Raw genomic sequence first — 22,784 nt, 5'->3', positions numbered from 1 at the left:
TGATCACTATGGCCTTGTAGTATAGTTTGAAGTCAGGAAGCCTGATTCCACCAACTCCATCTTTCCTTCTCAAGATTGCTTTGGCTATTCAGGGTTTTTTGCGTTTTCATACAAATTGTAAGATTTCTTGCTCTAGTTCTGTGAAAAATGCCATTGGTAATTTGATCGGGATTGCGTTGAATCTGTAAATTGCTTTGGGTAGTTAAGTCATTTTCACTCTGTTGATTCTTCCAATCCAGGAATATGGTATGTCCCTCCATCTGTTTGTGTCATCTTTGATTTCTTTCATCAGTGTCTTAAAGTTTTCTGCATACAGATCTTTTGCCTACAGGGGCCCTACTCTTAAAAATAAAAACCAGAAGCAACACATTGTCCATTGTCAAGAGAATGAATAAATAAAAATAGTATGTCACAGAATGGATTATTATATAGCAATAAAAATAAGCTATAGCTGCATGTAGCATAAAGAATTTAGATACGTTATATTAGATGGTTGGAAAAAAATAAAGGTCCCAGAAACTTACAAGCTGGTTGATATCATTTTTATAAATCTTAAAATTAAGCAAAATTAATCAATGAACCGTCATGAATATAGATATCTATTCATGTATGTATGATATTCTCAAACTATGCTAAAATGCAGAGGGCTGTTGAAAGCAAAATGTGACTGGCTTCTCCTTGAGAGAGATACAAAATGGGATAAGGGGGAGGGCGCAGTGACAGCCACTGGGGTTGTGTGCTGGTGATGATTTAGTTGTGGAGTAGCATGATAGGGTTGTTAGTGTTTCACATTATGCTTAATAACTTACATGTAAGTTATCTGTAGTTTTTTTTGCATGCCAACCATTATATTAAAATATTAAAAATATATACATTTAAAAAAACAGTTGAAGACTCTCATTCATTTTGAATATAAATTACTGATAGCTTGCCTTCCTAAAGAAGAGAAAATAACACATGGAAGCGAAGCAGTAACCGCAATAAAAAAATTCAGATCTAAAGAAAACCCGGCAATTAAAATCATTGAAAATAGAATATAGTAATACGTTTTCTCTTAAAATGTGACCCAGTAAACAATTACAGAAACAGAGACCAAAAAATAAAATAAAATAAAACAAAAAGTAAAAATAACAGGTTACTTACAAAGAAACAAGAATTAGATTCTGGATAACACAACTTTTATTCATTTCTGAGTAAGTGAGGGAAAGAGGGTTGTATGTCTAGCCAGACACTCCAAGGCAGGAAGGTGAATGGGTAAAGAGTGTAGCAGGTTGCTAATGAAGAGAGAAAGAATGAGAAGGCTGACTTCAGATATGTCATCTGCAAAAATAAACTCAGGAAAATGAAGCAATGTTTTAAACAGAATTAAAAATTTAATAGTGAAAAATGGAAGCAATTCAAATGACTAGTAATAAGAGGACGGTTAGATTTGGCTATATCCATACTGGGAATGCCATCTATGCCCTAAAAATAAGCTTGCAACCTGATCAGTACTCCTCAAAACTGTCAGAGTCATCAAAAGTAAGGAACATCTGAGAAACTGTCACGGCCAAGAAGAACCTTAATCCCAAGCAATAATTAAAGATGTGAAAAAGATTTTCAAACACAATTGTTTATTTCAACACTATTCATAATAAGTGAGAATATGAAGCAATCTAAATATTGAGTAATAAGAAAATGGTTTTTAAAATTCTGAAACGGGCCTACTATGAAGCACTATTCAGCTATTGTTAATCAAGTTTTATGACATTATGAATTAAATGCGGTAAGAACATATCAGATAAGAAAGTAGGTTACAAAACAATATACAGTATAATTTCTGTACCAGTCTGGACTCAGAATGTTTGACATGCCTATTTAGAGGTTTGTTGGGTTTTTTTTTGTTTGTTTTTTCCCCACCTAAGTCCCCATGATGACCTGGATACAGCAGATAAGGCCATAGTGGCCATTTGACCTTGCCAAGTTCTGTACTAGCCGGTGGCTTAGGAAATAGTTGGGTACACTTTTTGGTCACTTATGGATAATAAGGACCATTCAGAAAAATTGGATTCACTCTATTAGGGAATTAGAATTTTTAAACAGAAAGAATTGAGCAGTTTTAGTAGGTATGTAAGTCAAAAAACAAACGAAACAGCTGGAAAACAGCCTTGATGTGTGACATCATAACAGTGATAGAATGCTAGATCATGAAGCCAAAATTTTGCTAATGCAACCTGATGAGTTGACCTCATTTGGAGTCTGGATGACTTTCTTATCCCCAATCTATATTCTTATTTCTGTAAGGACAGATTATATTACTATTCCCAAGTACGTACAAGATGTCACATCACCTGAAGTTACTCTGTTCTTTGTAACCGAAGAGCCTAACTGATGCAGTATTGTACTACCCCAGTTCTGAAATTGTCACTTTTGGATGATAAATCTATGTACACATTGAACGTAAACTAAAATGAAATATACCAAAATATTAACACATGTTTATTCAAATATGTGCTTAGTATGGGCCTCACACCATCCCAAGCACAGGAAGACAGCAGTGGGAACCAAACACCTGCCTTCCTAGAGCTTACATTACGGTGGGATTCTGACAGTAATTGTTCTCTGAATGTTGAGGTTACGGGAGATTTTTATATTTTTCCAAATTTCCTACAATCATATTTTTAACCAAAAATCAATGTTAGTTTAAAATAAGAAGTATATCTTCGAGATTTGTTTCTGATTTCTGTCTCTCAAGGGAAATGCATTAAGAGGAAACAAAAGACAGAGAACTAATGTTTGGGGTTTTTTTCTTGATGGAATCAACAGAGAGAATAGTATCCTATGAAGAAGAGATTTTATTCCTCTGATACAAAAAGGCAATAGGAATCGTTTAAGAATATCCACATGGTTTCTTTTGAACTGTATGTTACATTCTGAGTCTTGCTATGGTCACAGCAACATTATATGTTTATAGAAATTTGCTGTTTTTTGAGGCGTTTTCTTCTATCATTCTCCCCACAACTTTGGGAGGCAGGCCGGGCAACTATCATTATTTCCAGTTTGTAGAGCCAACGTAGGTTAAGAAGTTGCCACTTTCCCCTACATGCACACTTTAAAAATGGCACAGTGCAAACTCGAGCTTGGATTTTCTTCCTGTAATTCTCTTTCCACTACACCTCAGGCACCTTGAGGTGCAACTGGCCTTTGTTATCGTTCATCTTGATTATACTACTTTGGGGAAAATTATAGTTACAGCGTTAAGGATTATATTCTAATGAGTTTTTTGTCTTCAAACAGTCTCTCGGAATCACTGAGTTTTGGTGGAATAGAACAGCTAGTACACTGTTTGTGTACCAGGGTGCTGCAAAATATAACTTTATTCTTTCCTGTCATTGTTCTTCTAAACCCAATATTTGGACTCAATTTTTTTTGTTTTCGCTGCCCTTGGGCAGATCTAATAACTCTTTTACTTTCTTGGATATTAAAAAAAGGTCTTCTAGTCCCATTAATCACAAGAAAGGTCTCCATTTTCATAATTAAAATGCTCAGTTCTTTTTTTTTTATTTTATTTTATTTCTTTTATAGCTACTTTTTTTTAATTTTTTTGGGGGTACACCAAGTTCAATCATCTGTTTTTATACACATATCCCCGTATTCCCTCCCATCCTTGACTCCCTCCGCCTCGAGTCCCCCCCACCCTCCCCGCCCCAGTCCTCTAAGGCATCTTCCATCCTCGAGTTGGACTCCCTTTGTTATACAACAACTTCCCACTGACTATTTTACAGTTGGTAGTATATATATGTCTGTGCTACTCTCTCGCTTCGTCTCAGTTTCCCCTTCACCCCCCGCCCCCTCCCATACCTCGAGTTCTCCAGTCCATTCTCTGTATCTGCGTCCTTGTTCTTGTCACTGAGTTCATCAGTACCATTTTTAGATTCCGTATATGTGAGTTAGCATACAATATTTGTCCTTCTCTTTCTGACTTACGCTCAGTTCTTTTTAATCACTACTCTATACATTATGTTAAGTATTTGTCCCTCCTGAGAGTGATGTTCCTTCAAGCTAGGCAGCATTCAGTGAAGAAACACGATGTGCCCCACAGCTTCTCCAGTTCCTTGCTTTTTGCTTCTTATGCTACCCTCCTGCCCCTTCCATAGAGCGATCTTGTTGGTCCCTGGCTGGAGGTATATGTGGGGCAGTGTGGAGTAAAATGGGGGCAGAAACGATCTTACTTAGCGCATCGGACTACAGTCTGGTGTTGGTGTTTTCTGGATTTAGAAGCTGTTTAAAGCTGACTTTCATGCCTGGTACTTTTTAACACCTCAGAGGGACTCCATTGCTAATATCTGGTTGTCTCTCTCTCCATATGGGCAACAGCTCCCGCCAGACACTGACGTGCCCACTGAAGATAGTCCCCTCTGCTTCTATATCTGAGGTTACCCCTTCAGCTTCTTTCTACTGAGGTAGCCTCTCTTTGGAAGGAAGCTCTCTTGGATGAGGTCCCTTTAAAATGACCTGCAGACTGCTCCCTCCTGCCTGGCTCTCAGTATCCAAAACAAAGGCACATGTTGCCTTGCTTCCAGTGGAAGCTGAGCTGACTCCCATGGAAACTTCTTTCCCTCTCCCATCAGCTCCACCCACTTTTGCCTTTAAATTTCTGAGATATGAGACAAACATCTATCTGCTGTGTTCCTCCAGACTGCAAGGGATATATCTCAGGTTCTCTGAGTGACCCTATTAAAACCCTTCTCAATTGACTTGAAGTGAGAATAAAATACCCTTTCCCTTTCTCCAGAGGGTATGAGAGAAATACCTCAACTCACTCAAAATTTGACCCCTAAAACACCCTCTCTAAGAATCCTGACTCCTCCTGTCCCCTAGCCTAGAGGTGGATGAGTGTCACAAAACCATTGTGCCTCATTCTTGCAAGTCCTGCATATGTGGTTGACATTTTTTTGAGTCGTGTAAGTAACTGGTCTTTCTTGTTTTCTTTCTGACTTTGGGGCCATTATAAAACCTAGATAGAAAAGCCTAGGTTTTTTTTCCTGATATTTAGAAGTTCAACTGAAGACTTGAATATGAAACACCTACTGAGTTCCAACTCAGAGTTTTTAGAAACTGTCCCAGGGAGAACAGCAAACTCAAAGACAACTATCAACAAAACTGAAATATATTAGCCTGATTCTGTTTACATCAATTTGCCAAAATGACACTATTTAATATTATTAGATGTTTCAGTATAATAATGGGAGTATCTTTTTAAAGCATAAATATACTGATACGTCTCTAACTCTTCACATATCACCAACTGGCTCTCCACACATTTGCTTCTGCTCATTACCATCTATCTAGAAATATAACTATAACCAACCTATAAACCAGTGGTTCTCAAAACTGGGGAGACTTTAAAATATGCCAATACCCAGGCCTGCACCCTATACCAATTAAAGGAGAATCTCTGGTGACTGAAATTAATCTTAGGCATTTTTAAAATCTCCCCAGCTGATTCTAATTTGCATTTAGAGTTGAGAACTGCTGCTGTAAGCTTGTAAAGCTGGGATGTCACTTAGAGTTAATCTTCATTCAATCTTTCTATATCCTTATAGGAAGGATCAGCTACTTCTTTCTTAAGTGATTCTAGCTCTTCTCTTGACCTACTCAACCCAGATGGCATCATGGTTCAGTCAGATACATAAGTGCGAATGGACAAAGAGGGAAGGAGCCCAGCTACCTGGCTCTGGTGCTTCTGCCTTTTCACCTGGAGATTTGCTTTTGACCCCTGCAGGAGAAGAGCAAAGAAGGAAACTAGATTAACCTTCCTGACTTTTTGCTAATGGGATATGAATGCCTTTCCTATCTGAGCTGTTTTTTTTAAAAAAATCAAAACCCAGATGTATGCTGGAGCCAGGTCATAATAGCTCAGGAGAGACAACTGTTAGATTTTCAGAAATTTGGGGAGCCAGTTGTTGTCCCACTGATAGCTTGAAATTGTCCAGGATGGGAACATTTACACCATAGACATCAGCAAATGCTGCAAATCAGGGCTTCCTCCTTTCCTCCCCCCAGAGAATTAACTGTCAGATATTTACTAGCAAAGCACAGGATGTAAGTATTGAAAAAGTGCTTCTCAAACCTTGTCCTTAATTTGAAGTTCAAGGCAAAGGATAGGGGGCTTAGCAGCTTTGAGGTTCTTTTTCTCAACAAGTTAGATAGAAATTAACTTCTTGATAAGATTTTGTAGGAGTGGAGAAGAGAGTAACATGAACTGAAGTTCATTCTAATAAACTGTGTGTTTGCTTCTGTAGATTTAATAAAGTGTATTTATCATAATAAAGATAGAAATGTACTGTAGGTGGTTCTCAACTTATTAAAGTTAATTGGTGCCCCTGCAATAGTTCAGTTTTGCTAATTAGTATCCAACTTGTATGTTTTCCCAACCTATGCACGAGGAAGCAGTGTTTTTATTTTTCTAAATACCGTGTTTATTCCTCTAGTTGTTGATGTGGGGATGTGTTTAGGTAATTTAAAAAGTTGTTTCGGTAAATTATAGATAAATAGCATCTCTTTTTCTCTGTAGAGTAAGAATTTGTTTTAAGGGGAAAATAATTTATGTAGGATTCTATTACTTTGCAAGAACATATCACTGTCATAAACAGAACGTGAAGCATAAGAATGATTATGGTGGAAGCATCCTGAGATAGCTGTGTTTTTTAATGTACTGTGTCATTCAGTATTTTCTCTTCCATTAAATATACTAAAAGCATAAACTTATCTTAACACAAATACTCAACAAGACCAGAGCCAGAAATAAATAAATAAATAAATAAACAAATAAATAAATAACCTGACCTTGACTTTATTAAGCTTGAACGCTTCATAACGCCTATGATTTCCCACATCCAGCAAAATTCAAGCAGCTGCTATGCTCATGTCCTCCTGCCTACATCTCCCTTTCTGTGTTATATACCTACTCCTTCCATCTCTACATGTCTCATATGTTCAGTTTGCAGAAAACTAACCAATGATCCCCACTTTGCTGGCCCCCTATTCTTGGCTAGTGCTCTGTGATTCAGAACTCCATCGTGAACTGTACCTCCATATCCTTTATTCCACTTTCCAGCCCCTATTAAAATGTATCATTCCTGTGATCCCCCATTCCTTCAAGGACTTATGCTGTGCTACTTACATTTCTACCTGAGGACTTCATGGAACAGTCAATGTCTCATCCAAAAATATCCATCTGAAGACTGAGAACTTCAAACAAAATTGTAAGAGAATGTTAGAGCAATTTGAAGGTGAACAGTCATTTGGCCGTTGAAAAAAGCCCTCTTCATCTTTCTCTGAGGGAAATACTTGGTAAACCCCCAACTGAAATAGCAGGGTCGTTGTTAAGATTAACTCTTGCCTGTAAATATTTTTGCCAGTTGATCTAACTGCATCTGTAGCAGTATATTCAGCTCCTGTGCTTGGCATATAATAGGAGACAGAAACTAGAATCTTGTTAGGTGGCTTCACCCAGTCCCCACTCAGCACATGCATTAGCCTGTGCTTAAAAACCTCTTAGAGGTTTAAGTCTTTTTCTTTTTTTAATTGTACATTCAGATGGCATAATACTGTAGACCCAATCCCATTTGATTTAGAAAGACTCATTCATGATATGAGAAAACACTTAGGATATAGTAAATGAATTAATAAAAACAGTATGGAAAATTGTTCTTTGCAATCATAACTTAAATACATGCAGGAGGAATAGGATAATCTCTGGATGGTGTGATTATAGGTGAGTGATGTTTATTCTCTACTTTGTTTCTAAACACTGACATAGTATGCATGCATAAATATCTTTTTTGTTGAAAATATGTTTATGAAATTATAAAGAGGTCATAAAATTCCTCATCATGGGCTCTTCATAATTTATTTAACAAGACTTATAAAATAAGTCAAGATTAGTTATACAAGAAGTGAGCTGAGCTTTACAAATCAGGGGAACACTTGTCTTCTGAAATTTTTCCTTTCAGCTCATTGGTGTCTGATATATTTTTAATAAAGGGACGGTTAGTTTGTTCTCTGTTTAGAGCAACTAATATGTAATAACAATCCTGCAGAGAGTCAAATAATAAATACCGTATGCATAGTGAGGTATAAAGAGTCTATCCTGAGTACCAGAAGGAATTGAGTTCCTCTTACTCCTTCCTCAACCCCCGCTCCCAAAAGAACTTTAGATACCAAAAGAAATTAAATCAACATAGAGGATTCCCATTCTCAATAAGCTATCTCTGTGACAAGCAGTACTTCAAAATCTAGACCAAGAGAAAGTTAACACTCCTTCTCTTCACATCCCCACATCTCTCAATTCTGTGGGTGCAGGTTTTAGTTCTAAACAGCAATATTTCTAGTTTTTTTGTTTTTGTTTTTGTTTTTGTTTTTTTGCCTGTGCAATGGCTGCCTTGTTATCTTTCTGGAATGCATTTCATTGTCTTTCTTTTTAAAATTTTAACTATGATGTTCCATCTGCTGTCACTGAACTGGAATGTCCCTAAAATGTAAATGTAGAATGAATGCCACTGGGAATTGCCTGAAAGAATCATTTGCCTGATAAACAGCAAATTGCAAAATGGGTTTTAACTTCTTTCAATTAACAATGGCAACAACAACAGCAACCAAAAAAGAAGAAGAAGAAGATGAAGAAGAAGAGGAAGAAAAGGGAAGACAGTGGCTTGCTCAGCTTGCATTGCAGGCATGTCTGAATCCCCTTATTCTTTATCCACTGAGTGAAAAGTAGTTGTTGAAGGAGCCACTGATAGTAGAGTTGTTTGAAATTTTGTTGGGCTGGGGGTTTGGGCAGAAAGAAACATAAGGAGCTGCCACATTTCTGCTTCCCATAATGAAGCATCTCAGAGTACCTAAAAGCTCCCCCATTTGAAGTATTTCCTTATGCAATATTTATACCTAGGTGTTTGCCTGCCAACATGCTTGATGGAGAGGGAAGTGCTCCCTCCTTTTTTTATGGGAAAGTAATAAAACAGCTTTGAATGCTTCAGGTATGTAAAAGACTAGATCATTTATTCAACAAGTATTTATTGAGTGCCTACCATGTGCCAAAGCCTCTGCTAAGCACTGGATAAATTAAAGCATATGTGTCTTTGGGACTATTTCTATTTTGTAAATAAGTTCATTTGTATCTTTTTTTTTTTTAGATTCCACATATAAGCAATATCATATGATATTTGTCTTTGTCTGGCTTACTTTACTTAATATGATAATCTCTAGGTCCCTCCATGTTGCTGCAAATGGCATTATTTCATTCTTTTTTATGGCTAATATGCCATTATATATATATATATATATATATACCACATCTTCTTTATCCATTCATCTGTTGATGGACATTTAGGTTGCTTCTATGTCTTGGCTATTGTGAACAGCACTGCAGTGAACATTGGGGTGCATGTATTTATCTTTCGGAAATAGAGTTTTCTCCAGTTATATGCCCAGGAGTGGGATTGCAGGATCATATGTAACTCTATTTTTAGTTTTTTATGGAACGTCCATATTGTTCTCCATAGTGGCTGTACCAATTTACATTTGCACCAACACTGTAGGAGGGTTCCTTTTTCTTCACACCTTCTCCACCATTTTTTTGTAGATTTTTGGATGATGGGCATTCTGACTGCTATGAAGTGATACCTCATTGTAGTTTTGATTTGCACTTCTCTAATAACTAGTGATGTTGACTATCTTTTCATGTACCTATTGGCCATCTATATGTCTTCTTTGGAGAAATGTCTATTTAGATCTTCTGCCTATTTTTGATTGGGTTGTTTGTTTGATATTAAGCTGTACAAGCGGTTTGTATATTTTGGAAATTAATCTCTTGTCAGTCAAATCATTTGCAAATATTTCCCCCTATTCTGTAGGTTGTTTTTTCATTTTGTTTATGGTTTCCTTTGCTGTTCAAAAGCTTTTAAGTTTAATTAGGTACTGTTTGTTTATTTTTGTTTTTATTTCCATTACCGTAGGAGATGCATCCAAAAAGATATTGCTGAGATTTATGTCAAAGAGTGTTCAGCCTATGTTTTCCTCTAGGAGTTTTATAGTATCTGGTCTTACATTTAGGTCTTTAATCTATTTTGTGTTTATTTTGTATATAGTATTAAAGAATGTTCTAATTTCATTCTTTTACATACAGCTGTCCAGTTTTCTAAGCACCACTTATTGAAGAGACTGGCATTTCTCCATTGTATATTCTTGCCTCCTTTGTTATAGATTAATTGACTATAAGTGGGTAGGTTTTTTTCTCAGTTTTGTATACTGTTCCATTGATCCATATAGTTAGCAAAGGGTTAAGGGGTGGGGAGGGATAAATTAGGAGGTTAGGATTAACATATGTACACTAATATATAAAATAAATAACAAACAAGGACCTACTGTATAACACACATAACTATATTCAATATTTTGTAATAACCTATGAAAGAAAAGAATCTGAAAAAGAATCACTGTGCTGTACACCTGAAACTAACACAGCATTGTAAATCAACTATACTTCAAGTAAAATATAGATATAAAATAAAAAAGAAAATGAAATTTAAAAAAATTAGCTCAATCTTCACAGCTCATCAAATACTATATTTTAAAAATCAGTTCATAAGGAACTCCAAACAAACTTTACCCCATTCATCAAAGAGGATATTTGATCGATACATTCTGTTCTTTCTTCTTAAATTTTAGATTTAATAAATCTTTTTGCTAATAGTTAAAAAAAATAAAGTATATATGGCTCCTGGCAATTGACTTTAATGTCTGGTTGAAGAGACAAATATTTATAAATAATTATACAAACAAATGCACAAATGAAACTGTGACTATAGCTATGAAGGAATGGGACATGATAAATATATAAGAGCCTATAGAAGGATTTGTTCTAGTGAGGGGTGCCAAAATGAGGCAGAGATGTTTGATCTGAGGTCTGAAGAGCACTTGAAAGGGAGATAAGGGCTTTAATTACAGCCAGAGGGAAAACCTCTGTACCCTGTGCAAAACCCATGTGTTAGGAGGGAGCATCATGGCAAGTACTGGGGCTAGAAGAGAGAGGTCCTGGCTAAGGCAATAAGAGTGAGAGTGACAGAGGTAGATGGGGTCCATATGTTTGCCATGTAGGCAAATGATAAGAAATTTTGGTTTTGTAATTTTTATCCTGAAATAATTTTAGGTTTATAGAAGAGTTTTAAAGATAATACAGAGTTCCCATATTCCCTTTGTTCAGGCTCACCTAATATTAACATCTTATATCGCCATAGTACCTTTATAAAAACTAAAAAATAACATTGGTACAATATAGTTGGCTAAACTACACACTTTACTCAGATTTTGCCAATTTTTCCACTAATGCTATTTCAGGACCCAAATCAGGATGCCATGTTGCTTTAATCATCATGTATTCTTAGTATCTTCCAATCTATGAGCGTTTCTTAATTTTTTCCTTTAATTTTGTGATCTTGACACACACAAAAAAGTATTCCTTAAGTATTTTTGGAGTGTTCCCTCTATTTAGTTTCATCTGTTGTTTTCTTATAACTGGAATGAGATTATGGGTTTGGAGGAAACATATTACAGAAGTGTCCTGATCATTATCACACATCAGGAGGTATATGATATCAATAAGACTCAGTACTGATAGTATTAACTTTAATAATTTTGTTAATGTAGATCTGTGAGATTTCTCCTTTGTAAACTTACTTTTTTTTTTTAACCTTTTCATACTCTATTTATTAGAAGTGAGTCACTAAGTCCAACCAAAAGGGAGAGATGTGAATCTCCACATCTTGAAGACAGGGATAGCAAATAATTTGGGAACATCCGTTAGAACCACCATAGCAACGAATATATATTTGTGCAAACACTCTGTTGCTTCTTGAAATTTCACCCATAAATTTTAGCGTGCCTTGGTGGATCATGCCTGGAGCAATTACTACTGAGGTGAATTTTTATTTCCTCCATTCCTTCCATATTTAACATTTGGGTTTCTCCTGTAAGAAAGATTTGTCCCCTCTCCTCAATTTATTTACTTATTCTTTGCTTATATCAATATGGACTTATGGATATTTATTTTGTTTGGGGAAATTTAAGCCAATACTATAATTACTTATTTTGCTGTTCAAACAGTTATAGTTGTAGTCATTGGGAGTTCTTTCACTTTGGTTCCTTTGACTTTTGACATGCACTGGCATTGATTTTTGAGTAATTCCTTGCTGTCTGACATGAGAAATGTTGAGACAACCCTGCATCTCTGAGAGGAACTCCACTTGTTTGTGACATATTAGCCTTTCTATATATTGCTGGATTTGACTTTCTACTATTTTAAGGTGGAAAGAAAGTGACTGTAGCTATAAATGGCAACATGACATATCCTTGGGTCAATGACTTGTTCTGCGTCTTGACTGTATCAAAACCAATGTCCTAATTGAGATATTGTAGTACAATTTTGTAAGATATTACCTTTTGGGGAAACTGGGTGGACGTTACGCAGGACCTCTCTGTAGTATTTCTAAAATGGTACATAAATCTAAAGATATCTCAAAATAAAAATTTTTATTAAAAATATATGACAATTTTACAATGACAAATGGAAGAACAATAGAAACACACTATATTGTGGAATTCTTGCACTATACCTGAGCTGGTGTACATTAGAAAAATATACTGTAAACCTTTAAGAAACCACTAAGAATATCAAACAATTATATATATATACACCCATATGCACACATGTATATATACATCTCCAGTAAAAGATATGAAATGAATTCATTAAATATGATCAGTTAAAAAGAAAATGAGGAACACAGAATGAGGAACAGTTGGAAAAATAGAAAACAATTATCAAGTTGCTAGAATTTAACCTTGAAAATAAATCATTAATATAAATAGTCTAAACTCATCAATCAAAAGGCAAAGATTTTCAGACTGAATATATAAGCTAGATTTCACCCTTATCTACAAAAAGTCCACTTAAAAATAAATATAAATAGTATTTTTACATTTGTAAGTATATATGTATAAAATCTAATTTTAAAATATCATTAAATATAAAAAGATGAAAATATATACTATGCTAATATTAATTTCAAAAAAGCTAGCACAGTTTTGTTAATTTCAAAGTACAACTCAGAACAAGGAATCTTACCAGTGATAAAGGATATAATTTTGTAATAATAAAGCCATCTATTTATGAGTAGGACATAATTCAAATGTTTATGCACCTAATAACAAACCTTCAAAATACATGAAGTAAAATGTATAGATCTGACAGGTGAAATAGACATATTCATACTTATATTTGGAGATTTCAACAGCTCTGAAAAATTGATGAGTCAAGAAAACAATTAGTAAAAATAAAGATACAGGTAACAATAATAAATGTTCAAGAAAATTCACCTGATTGAGACCTGTACAATGTTATACCCATCTTATTTATGAGTACACACAGAAAATTTACTAAGATAGATCATGATCTTGGCCACAAACAAAGCTAAACAAATATGAAGTGATTGAAATCATATGAGGTATATTCTCTGACCACAAAATAATTGTTATAAATTAATAACAGAAAGCTATCTGGAATATCCCAAATATTTAGAAGCTAACCAACACAATTTTATATAATTTATAAGTAAAAGAAGAAATGAAAAGTTATAATAAAAAGATTACCAATGCAATAAAATCAGCAACATAACACCTCAAAATATGTTGGATGTAGCTAAAGCAGTGCTTCTATCCAGTGAAACCTGAGAAAAATCCACTTTCTCACCAATCTCCACATTAAGTATAAGATGACACCAAAGGAATTTGAAGCCAATGATGCACTGAAAATAATCACAATGACAAAACCCCCAAACATCTTCAACATTTTCTTAGATTAACTCAACTCTCCAGTCCAAAGGTATAGCAGTAGAAGAAGCATGTGCACTTCAGGCATAAACGCTAATTATCTCAGTTCTACTATCCTACAAACCATGTCCAGTAATCAATCAAAAGTTGTGAGACATCCAAAAATTGCAGATAGAAAACAATATACAGTCAAGAGACAAAGCAGTCAACACAACCAGACTCAGAATTGATTGAGATTTTGAAATTTCAGAGAGGCATTTGAAAGTAACTATGATTAATATGTTCAAGTCTCAAGCAGAGGAAATTCACAAAAGGACATAATATGGAACATTTCAACAGAGAGCTGGAAACCATAAGAAAAAAAATCAAAAGAAAATGTAGAAATCAAAACTGCAGGAACAGAGACGAAAAATCACTTTGACAAACTCAGCAGTAGACTCAAAACAACTGAGGGAAGAATCGGTGAAGTAGAAGATTTTTCAACATTGATTACCCAAACTAAAACACAAAGAGAAATAAATGAGGGGAAAAATGAAAACAGAACATCCCAAATTGTGAGACAATATCAAATGGTTTAACATACATATAATAAACACCCCCAACAAAAAAGAGACAGGATGCATATTTGAAGAGATAATGGTTAAGAATTTTCTAAAAATAGCAAAATACATCAAACTACAGATACAAGAAAATTTGAGAATTCCAAGCACGATGAACACCAAGGGAAATGAAACACACATACACCTAAATATATCATATTCATCATCTACAGCTCAAAATCAAAGATAAAGAATATTCCTCAAAGACAGAGGATGAAAGCATACATGATGTATATCAAAAAAAAAAAAGGGGGGGGAGAATTGCAGCAGACTTATTTTTTTAAATAAATTTATTTATTTATTTATTGGATTTATTTTTTTATTGGCTGTGTTAGGTCTTCATTGCTGCACACGGGCTTTCTCTAGTTGCTGCCAGTGGGGGCTGCTCTTCATTGTGGTGCATGGGCTCCTCATTGTGATGGCTTCTCTTGTTGCGGAGCATGGGCTCTAGATGCATGGACTTCAGTAGTTGTGGCACATGGGCTCAATAGTTGTGGCTCACAGGCTCTAGAGCATAGGCTCAATAGTTGTGGTGCACGAGCCCAAATGCTCTGTGGCATGTGGTATCTTCCTGGGGCAGGGCTCAAACCCATTTCCCCTGCACTGGCAGTCAGATTCTTAACCACCATGCCGCATCAGACTTGTTAGAAATTTTGCAAGCCCAAAGAAAAGGTATCACCATGTTTAATGTGCTAAAAGTAAAATGCTATCAACCCCCCAAATTTTATTCATAGTGAAATATCTTTAATAAGTAAAATGTAAATGAACATTTTCTTAGTTAAAAAATGGAGGATTCATTGCCAGCAGACCTACACTATAAGATGCTTTTTAAAAAATGGTTTTCAGGAAAACCAAATGTGATACAAGATTAAAAACTTAGATTTTCATAATGAATAAAAATTCCTGGAAATGGCTAACATAAATATAAATGTAAATATAAATATAATATGAATTTTTTAAAGTTTTAATTGCTCTAAAAGGTAATTTACAGTCTCCTGAATATAGACAGCAATGTATGTGAGTTGATAACTACGAAGAAATAACACAGATGACAATAATAGCACAAAAATAGGAAGGATCAATCTATGTCATTTGTAAGATTCTTATGCTACATGCAAAACCACACAATATTATTTGAAGGTAGTTTGTGATTAATTAAACATGCATATTGTAAGTTTAGGGCAACTATTAAGTTTATAAAGAGGTATAAGTAATAACCCAATAATGGAGATTAAATAGATTCTTATGAATAAGTAATCCAAAAGCTTCTAGAAAAAAAAAAGAGGAATAAAGGAACAAGAAAGAAATGGAATAAATTGTACTTTTCTATGGGAATTCAAGGCTGATTCAATATTTGAAATATCATTCCTCATAATTCACCATAGCAACACACTAAGAGAGAAAAAAAAGGTATAATCTCTAAAGTTTATAAAACAAGATGTTATTTTGCTGATATAAAGATGCCATGAGGATAATTTACCTTCTTCTGCCTTCTTCTCATAAAGAGAAGCTTCCAGGAACCCAGTGCTCCATTGTAGAATTATGGGAAGAAAATGTAATGCCATCTTTTTGGCTTTATTTCTTTTACAGTGTATATCTCTCTGCTTAGAGCAATGGTGCTTAACCCTGGGTATCCATCAACATGGACTGTGGAATTTTTAAAAATGAAATTTCAGATATGCACCCACAGAGTTTCTAAGTCAATAGGACTGAGATCCTGCCCAGATAGCTGGATTTTTAAAATACTCCATTGGAGATGGTAACGTCCCATCATGGCTGATGATCATTGTTATTGAAAGATCAAGGACCAAAAGTCAACTTTGCATGTATTATTTACCCAAAGATAGCCATTCCTATAGGAACCTTCAAGGCACTCTAGGAAATTTTTGACTCCAAGTGAAGAGATACAAGTTACTCAAATCTGGATGGAAATTAATCACTAACGTTTAAATATTTGGAAAAAGATAATGTGTTTTAGCTTGACATACATATTTCTTTCAATTTTTATGTAATTGTTTCATCATAATGTTTATGTTTTGTTTTCTATTGAAGACATTTTCAAAATCATAACCAAGTGGAATTTTCTCCTCTCTTTCTGATTCTGTCTTTCTCATTGCCCTCTTTACCCCATACTCCAGACTCCTGTCTCTCACACAATAAAACTCATCAGTCATCTATAGGAGTGTGGTCAGGTGCACCACCATGAGGCCATTACAATAGCATCACAGTTTACCTGTTAATATTGAAGTCTGATTTCAGACAAGTGAATAGGGAAGACGGTGTTCTCTTTCCGAAAAGTAGTTTTACCTTTTAGTACTACAAATAAAAATATATAATCATTGGAAAAAAATAAAGCTAATGCAAAACTAAATTTCTTTTTTAAAAAAATTACTTATTTTAATCCTTATGCTTTCTTGAAATTAAGTATATTAAACAAAGAGAAAATACCCAACCATGCCACCAAAAAAGGAAAATCACAGTCACTATTTTGGTATAGTTTTTCAGACATTTTCCCATGCAATTATGAAAACATGTAAGGAACGTTTCATAAAAATCAAATCATATATATAGTATTCACTTTTTCCTTTTTACTGTAATATTTATTTCTAATTATTATTTTTATTAACATAGCATTTAGTTTCATTTATTTTTACTGTTTGCCTTGCTTTTTCCTCAATTATTATCTTTCATTTAATTTTATCATTATTACTGAAAATATTTTTGTTGTATAGTGAAGATACATCCAAAATGATCCACCTTAGATGTCATATATGTCATTAATATGTAATGTATTCTCATTTAGCTACTTCTACTGAAAATTATATTTGGGAAATTTAATAATGCTGTAATGTGTATTAGAGTTTATTTCTTCGTATTGCTGAGTAGGAGTCCATTGTTGAATATTCCACAATTTTTTATCTTACAATTAATATTTTGATAAATATTTCTGAAGGATAAAGAGGAAGATGGGGAAAAAGTCATTACCTCTTATTGCGCATTTGTTTGCCAGAAATTGTGCTTAGCAACTTATATGCATTATGCCAATTAATCCTCCCAAAGAATCTATGAAGTAGGTTTGTATCAGGAGCTCCCTGCTTCTTACAATTTCTTAAAATTCCAGAGGCAGAATAATCCACAGTTGGTTCAATACTGATATCTAAACAAGGATTGCCAGAGTTGAAATAAAAATACAAGAATACTCAGTTAAATTAGAATTTCAGATAAATAATTAAGACTTAAAATGTACTTATGAGAAGAAATATACTTTGACATAATAAAGGCCATATATGACAAACCCACAGCTAACATCATGCTCAGTGGTGAAAAGCTGAAGGCTTTCCCTTTAAGATCAGGAATAAGGCAAGGATGCTCACTTTCACCTCTTTTATTCAACATAGTTTTGGAAGGCTTAGCCACTGAAATCAACGAAGAGAAAGAAATAAAAGGAATCCAAATTGGAAAAAAGGAAGTAAAACTGTCCCTGTTTGCAGATGACATGATGCTATACATAGAAAATCCTAACGATGTTACCAGACAACTACTAGAGCTCATCAATGAATTTGGTAAAGTTGCTGGATACAAAATTAATATACAGGAATATGCTGCATTTCTATACACTAACAATGAAATATCATAAAGAGAAATTAAGGAAACAATCTCATCTACCATTGCATCAAAAAGAATAAAATACCTAGGAATAAATCTACCCAAGGAGGCAAAAGACCTGTACTCTGAAAACTATGCTACACTGATGCAAGGAATTTAAGACAACACAAACATGGAAAGATATACCCTGTTCTTGGATTGGAAGAATCAATATTGTTAAAATAACCATACTACCCAAGGAAATCTACAGATTCAATGCAATCCCTATCAAATTACCAATGGCATTTTTCACATAACTAGGAAAACAATTTTTTAAATTTGTATAGAAACACAAAAGACTCCAAATAGCCAAAGCAATCTTGAGAAAGAGAAATGGAGCTGGAGGAATCAGGCTCCCTGACTTCAAAGTATACTACAATCCTGCAATTATTAAAACAGTATGGTATTGGCACAAAAACAGACATATAGATCAATGGAACAGGATAGAAAGCCCAGAAATAAACCCACGCACCAATGGTCCATTAATCTAGGACAAAGGAGGCAAGACTATACAATGGAGAAAAGACAGTCTCTTCAATAAGTGGTGCTGGGAAAATTGCACAGCTATATGTAAAAATGAAATTAGAACATTCTCTAATACCATACACAAAAGTAAACACAAAATGGATTAAAGACCTAAATGTAAGACTAGATAATGTAAAACTCCTAGAGGGAAACATAGGCTGAACACTTTGACATAAATCTCAGCAATATCTTTTTGGATCCATCTCCTAGAGTAATGGAAATAAAAATAAAACAAAACAAAAAACAAATGGGACCTAATTAAACTTGGAAGCTTATGCATGGCAAAGAAAACCATAAACAAAATGAAAAGACAACCTATAGAAGGAGAGAAAATGTTTGCAAACGAGGCCACCCACAAGGGATTAATTTCCAAAATATGCAAACAGCTCATACAGCTTAATATCAAACAAACAAAATAACCCAATCAAAAAATGAGCAGAAGACCTAAATAGGCATTTCTCCAAAGACATACAGATGGCCAATAGGCACATGAAAAGATGAACAATATCATTAATTATTAGAGAAATGCAAATCAAAACTACAATGAGATATCACTTCATACCAGTTGGAATGCCTGTCATCCAAACGTCTACAAATAATAAATGCTGCAGAGGGTGTGGAGAAAAGGGAACCCTTCCACATGTTTGTAGGAATGTAAATTGGTGCAGCCCCCACAGAGAACAGTATGAAGTTTCCTTAAAAACTAAAAATAGAGTTACATATGATCCTGCAATCCCACTCCTGGGCATTTATCCAGAGAAAACTCTAATACCATAGGATACATTCACCCCAGTGTTCACAGCAGGACTATTTATAATAGCCAAGACATGGAAGCAACCTAAATGTCCATCAATAGATGAATGAGTAAAGATGTGGTATATACATACGTATTTACAATGGAATATTGCTCAGCCATAAAATAGAATGAAATAATGCCATTTGCAGCAGCATGGATCATCTAAGGATTATCATGTTAAGTGAAGTAAGTCAGACAGAGAAAGGCAAATATCACATAATATCACTTATATATAGAGAGAGACAAATGAACTTATTTACAAAACAGAAACAGACTCACAGACATAGAAAAGAAACTAATGGTTACCAAAGGGGAATGGTTGGGGGAGGTATAAATTATGAGTTTGGATTAGCAGATACAAACTACCATATATAAAATAAACAACAAGGTCCTACTGTATAGCACAGGAAAATATATTCAATATCTTATAATAAATAATCTATAATGGAAAAGAATCTGAAAAAGATATATGAAGGAGTTTGCTGTACACCAGAAACTAACACAACATTGTAAATTAGCTATACTTCAGTCTTTAAAAAATGGTTAAAAAATGGACTTATGACCCCATGAAACTTTGGGGACAATTTATATTAAAAATTTGTTTTTCATCTTAAATCAAATTTAACTAGGTGTTCTGTATTTTATCTGGCAAGTCTAATCTAAACTAAAGCAATATAATTTTTGAGATTTTTCCCACTGATGAGAAATAATCCTGTGTGTCAAGCAAATAAAAACATACAACATTATCACAAATGTTACTTACTAGGATTGTTTGTATGAAAAGAACATGTAGAGTCTACAATTAAAACTGCTTCCTTCCCTCCCCCAGAAGCCCTCCTTACTAAGTCCACAAATATGTAGAGTGAAAACAAAAAACAAGGCACCAATCACAGTATGCATAAGCTACCTTAAAATAAGTAAAGTCCCCTTTCTGTCCAAGGAAGGGTGCCCTCATGGAAGTAAGCACTCATAAGTGTGAACCTTCCTGTATTAATGTTATTATTAGTTGCGGAGGCGCCCTCTTCACCCACTTCTCTCTCACTTCCCTTTCCCAATGTCTTGGAATCTAGAAACAAATCTGGAGAGAGTAGCTTTGCAAATCCAATGAAAATACTTGCACGCAGCTACCATGAACTACCCAGAGTAGGGAGTGCCCTCTTTTTCCAAGCATAAAACTGGTAGCAATATTAAAGGAAGGCAATTTGAAACTCTGTTACCTTCTTCCTTGGGCAAGGACCCTGAGAGTCATCAGCTCCCTCTGGCCCTGTCTGCCAGAATGATGATGAGGCTCTCCTGGATGGCACAATTATTCAAAGTTAGCATGCCATTTGATGCAGTCTATTTAAAACTATTAGGAGCTTGGATTGTTCCTCCCCTATAATTTAGAAGGCAGAACAGAGAGGCAGTTTGCTCTTAAAACAATGCAACTGTGAGCTCCTGAGCTGCTGTCAGATCGACTTCCCTTCTGTGGAAAGTAACTCCCTTGATGTGTGCCAGAGATCTGTGTACCCCTAGATTAATGAGAGAGGATTCACATAGCTTGTATTTGATCTGGACCTTGAAAAACGGTGAAGTGATTATAATGGAAGAAATAGGGGAAGGAAACTAAGTGGTAAGCAGGAGACTTGGGTGCAGTTACCTTTTCCTCAATCCACTACCCATTAGTTGTATGACCTTAGGTAAATTACTTATCATCTTTGAGCTGCAGTATCCTCTAATACAAATACTGAAGCTTGACTAGATTATTGTAAAGAGCCTTTTGAAACTAGGAGGTTTTTGGCATTTTACATTAGCTTTTTGTTTCCCTTGAGATTCTTGTATTTTGTTCAGTTCTTCCAGCTATGCTACCGCTTGAGCAATAATAATAAATCACAGAGCTCACTGGCTCTCTAACAACTCTGTTAGAAACCTTTATGTAACAAATCAGCATAAGAAATATCAAGGGCTGCTGCCTAAAGGGCCTTTGAGAAGAGAGGTAAGAATGTGTAATTCTTAAAAAACAAAAACAATCAAAGCACTGAAGTATAAGTGAGAAAAGGAAAAAAGGAAATATATCAGAGGGAAATATTCAGATAATTGGACCAAAGGATGAGCTGGAGTAATATACAGAGGAGTTGTATAGTAGTGCAGGATTAGAAGGAGACACTATTGTTTCAACGGGGTGGTAAAGATGTTACACAAGAAAAGAGTGAAAGAGATTGTAACACGAAGAGCAAATTCAAGTTACAGAAGTAGAAGTGTGTTCACTCTTCTAGTGAGCTGAAAGGCTATAAACTTTCCCTCAATATTCTTGATGTAGAATCACATACTCAACTACCAATGTCTATCCTTGGATTGTTGGGCTATATGACAGAAAAGGGACAGCAAGGCAAGCTAATGAGTGGGATGGAGTAATTGGGTAGTGGTTCGTATTATGGAGTGGAAGAAATTAGTCATGTGGGAGTGGGGATGCAGAGGAAATGATGGGGAGGAAGAGCAGTGATGTGTGTCTATACTCCCTGGGAACACTGAGAAATAGCAACCTACTCAGGAACTCTTGACAGTGTTGGAGAGAGCTCTGAATGTTAAGAAATGATGGAAATTTCTGCAAGTTATTCCTATACTTTTCATTGAAAAGTACATAATTCATTGACAGAACAGAAAGAATATTCAATTTGACAGACACGAGTTAGATTTCATGGATTTTTTTTTTAACTTGGGTAGCTGATGGGTAGCTACTTCCTTAAGCTATATAAAGAAGTAGGTTTACCCTGAGTTGAAGAGGCAGCATGAGACTAAGTCCCTTCTTGTGATAGATGCAAGCTTCACAGAAAAAGGGTACAGATTATGTTTTTCCTTCTCATTCCATCTATTATGCATATTCATTTTATTATTATTATTATATTATTCACCTGTATGTGAAGAGTGGGGCATATTCTCATCTGATCAAGAGAAAGGAAATGGATTGGGCATATGCCTTTAACTCTTACCAATTGATGTTAACTATAGATCTTGTTTTCTACCAAAAACATGATATCAATTTCAAACATGAGAAAACAAAATAGGAAGGAGAATTAAAATGTGCATGATTGGGCTTCCCTGGTGGTGCAATGATTAAGAATCCACCTGCCAATGCAGGGGACATGGGTTCAATCCCTGGCCTGGGAAGATCTCACATGCTGTGGAGCAACTAAGCCTGCACACCGCAACTACTGAGCCTGAGCTCTAGAGCGCATGAGCCACAACTCTTGAGCCCACATGCCACAACTACTGAAGCCCGCACACCTAGAGCCTGTGCTCCGCAGCAAGAGAAGCCACTGCAAGGAGAAGCCTGAGCACCAAAACGAAGAGTAGCCCCCACTCGCCGCAAC

This window comes from Hippopotamus amphibius, chromosome 4 (assembly GCF_030028045.1).
Source record: "Hippopotamus amphibius kiboko isolate mHipAmp2 chromosome 4, mHipAmp2.hap2, whole genome shotgun sequence".
NCBI classification, from domain to species: Eukaryota; Metazoa; Chordata; class Mammalia; order Artiodactyla; family Hippopotamidae; genus Hippopotamus; species Hippopotamus amphibius.
The sequence above is the reverse complement of the archived record's forward strand: the minus strand, read 5'-3'. Positions refer to the sequence as shown.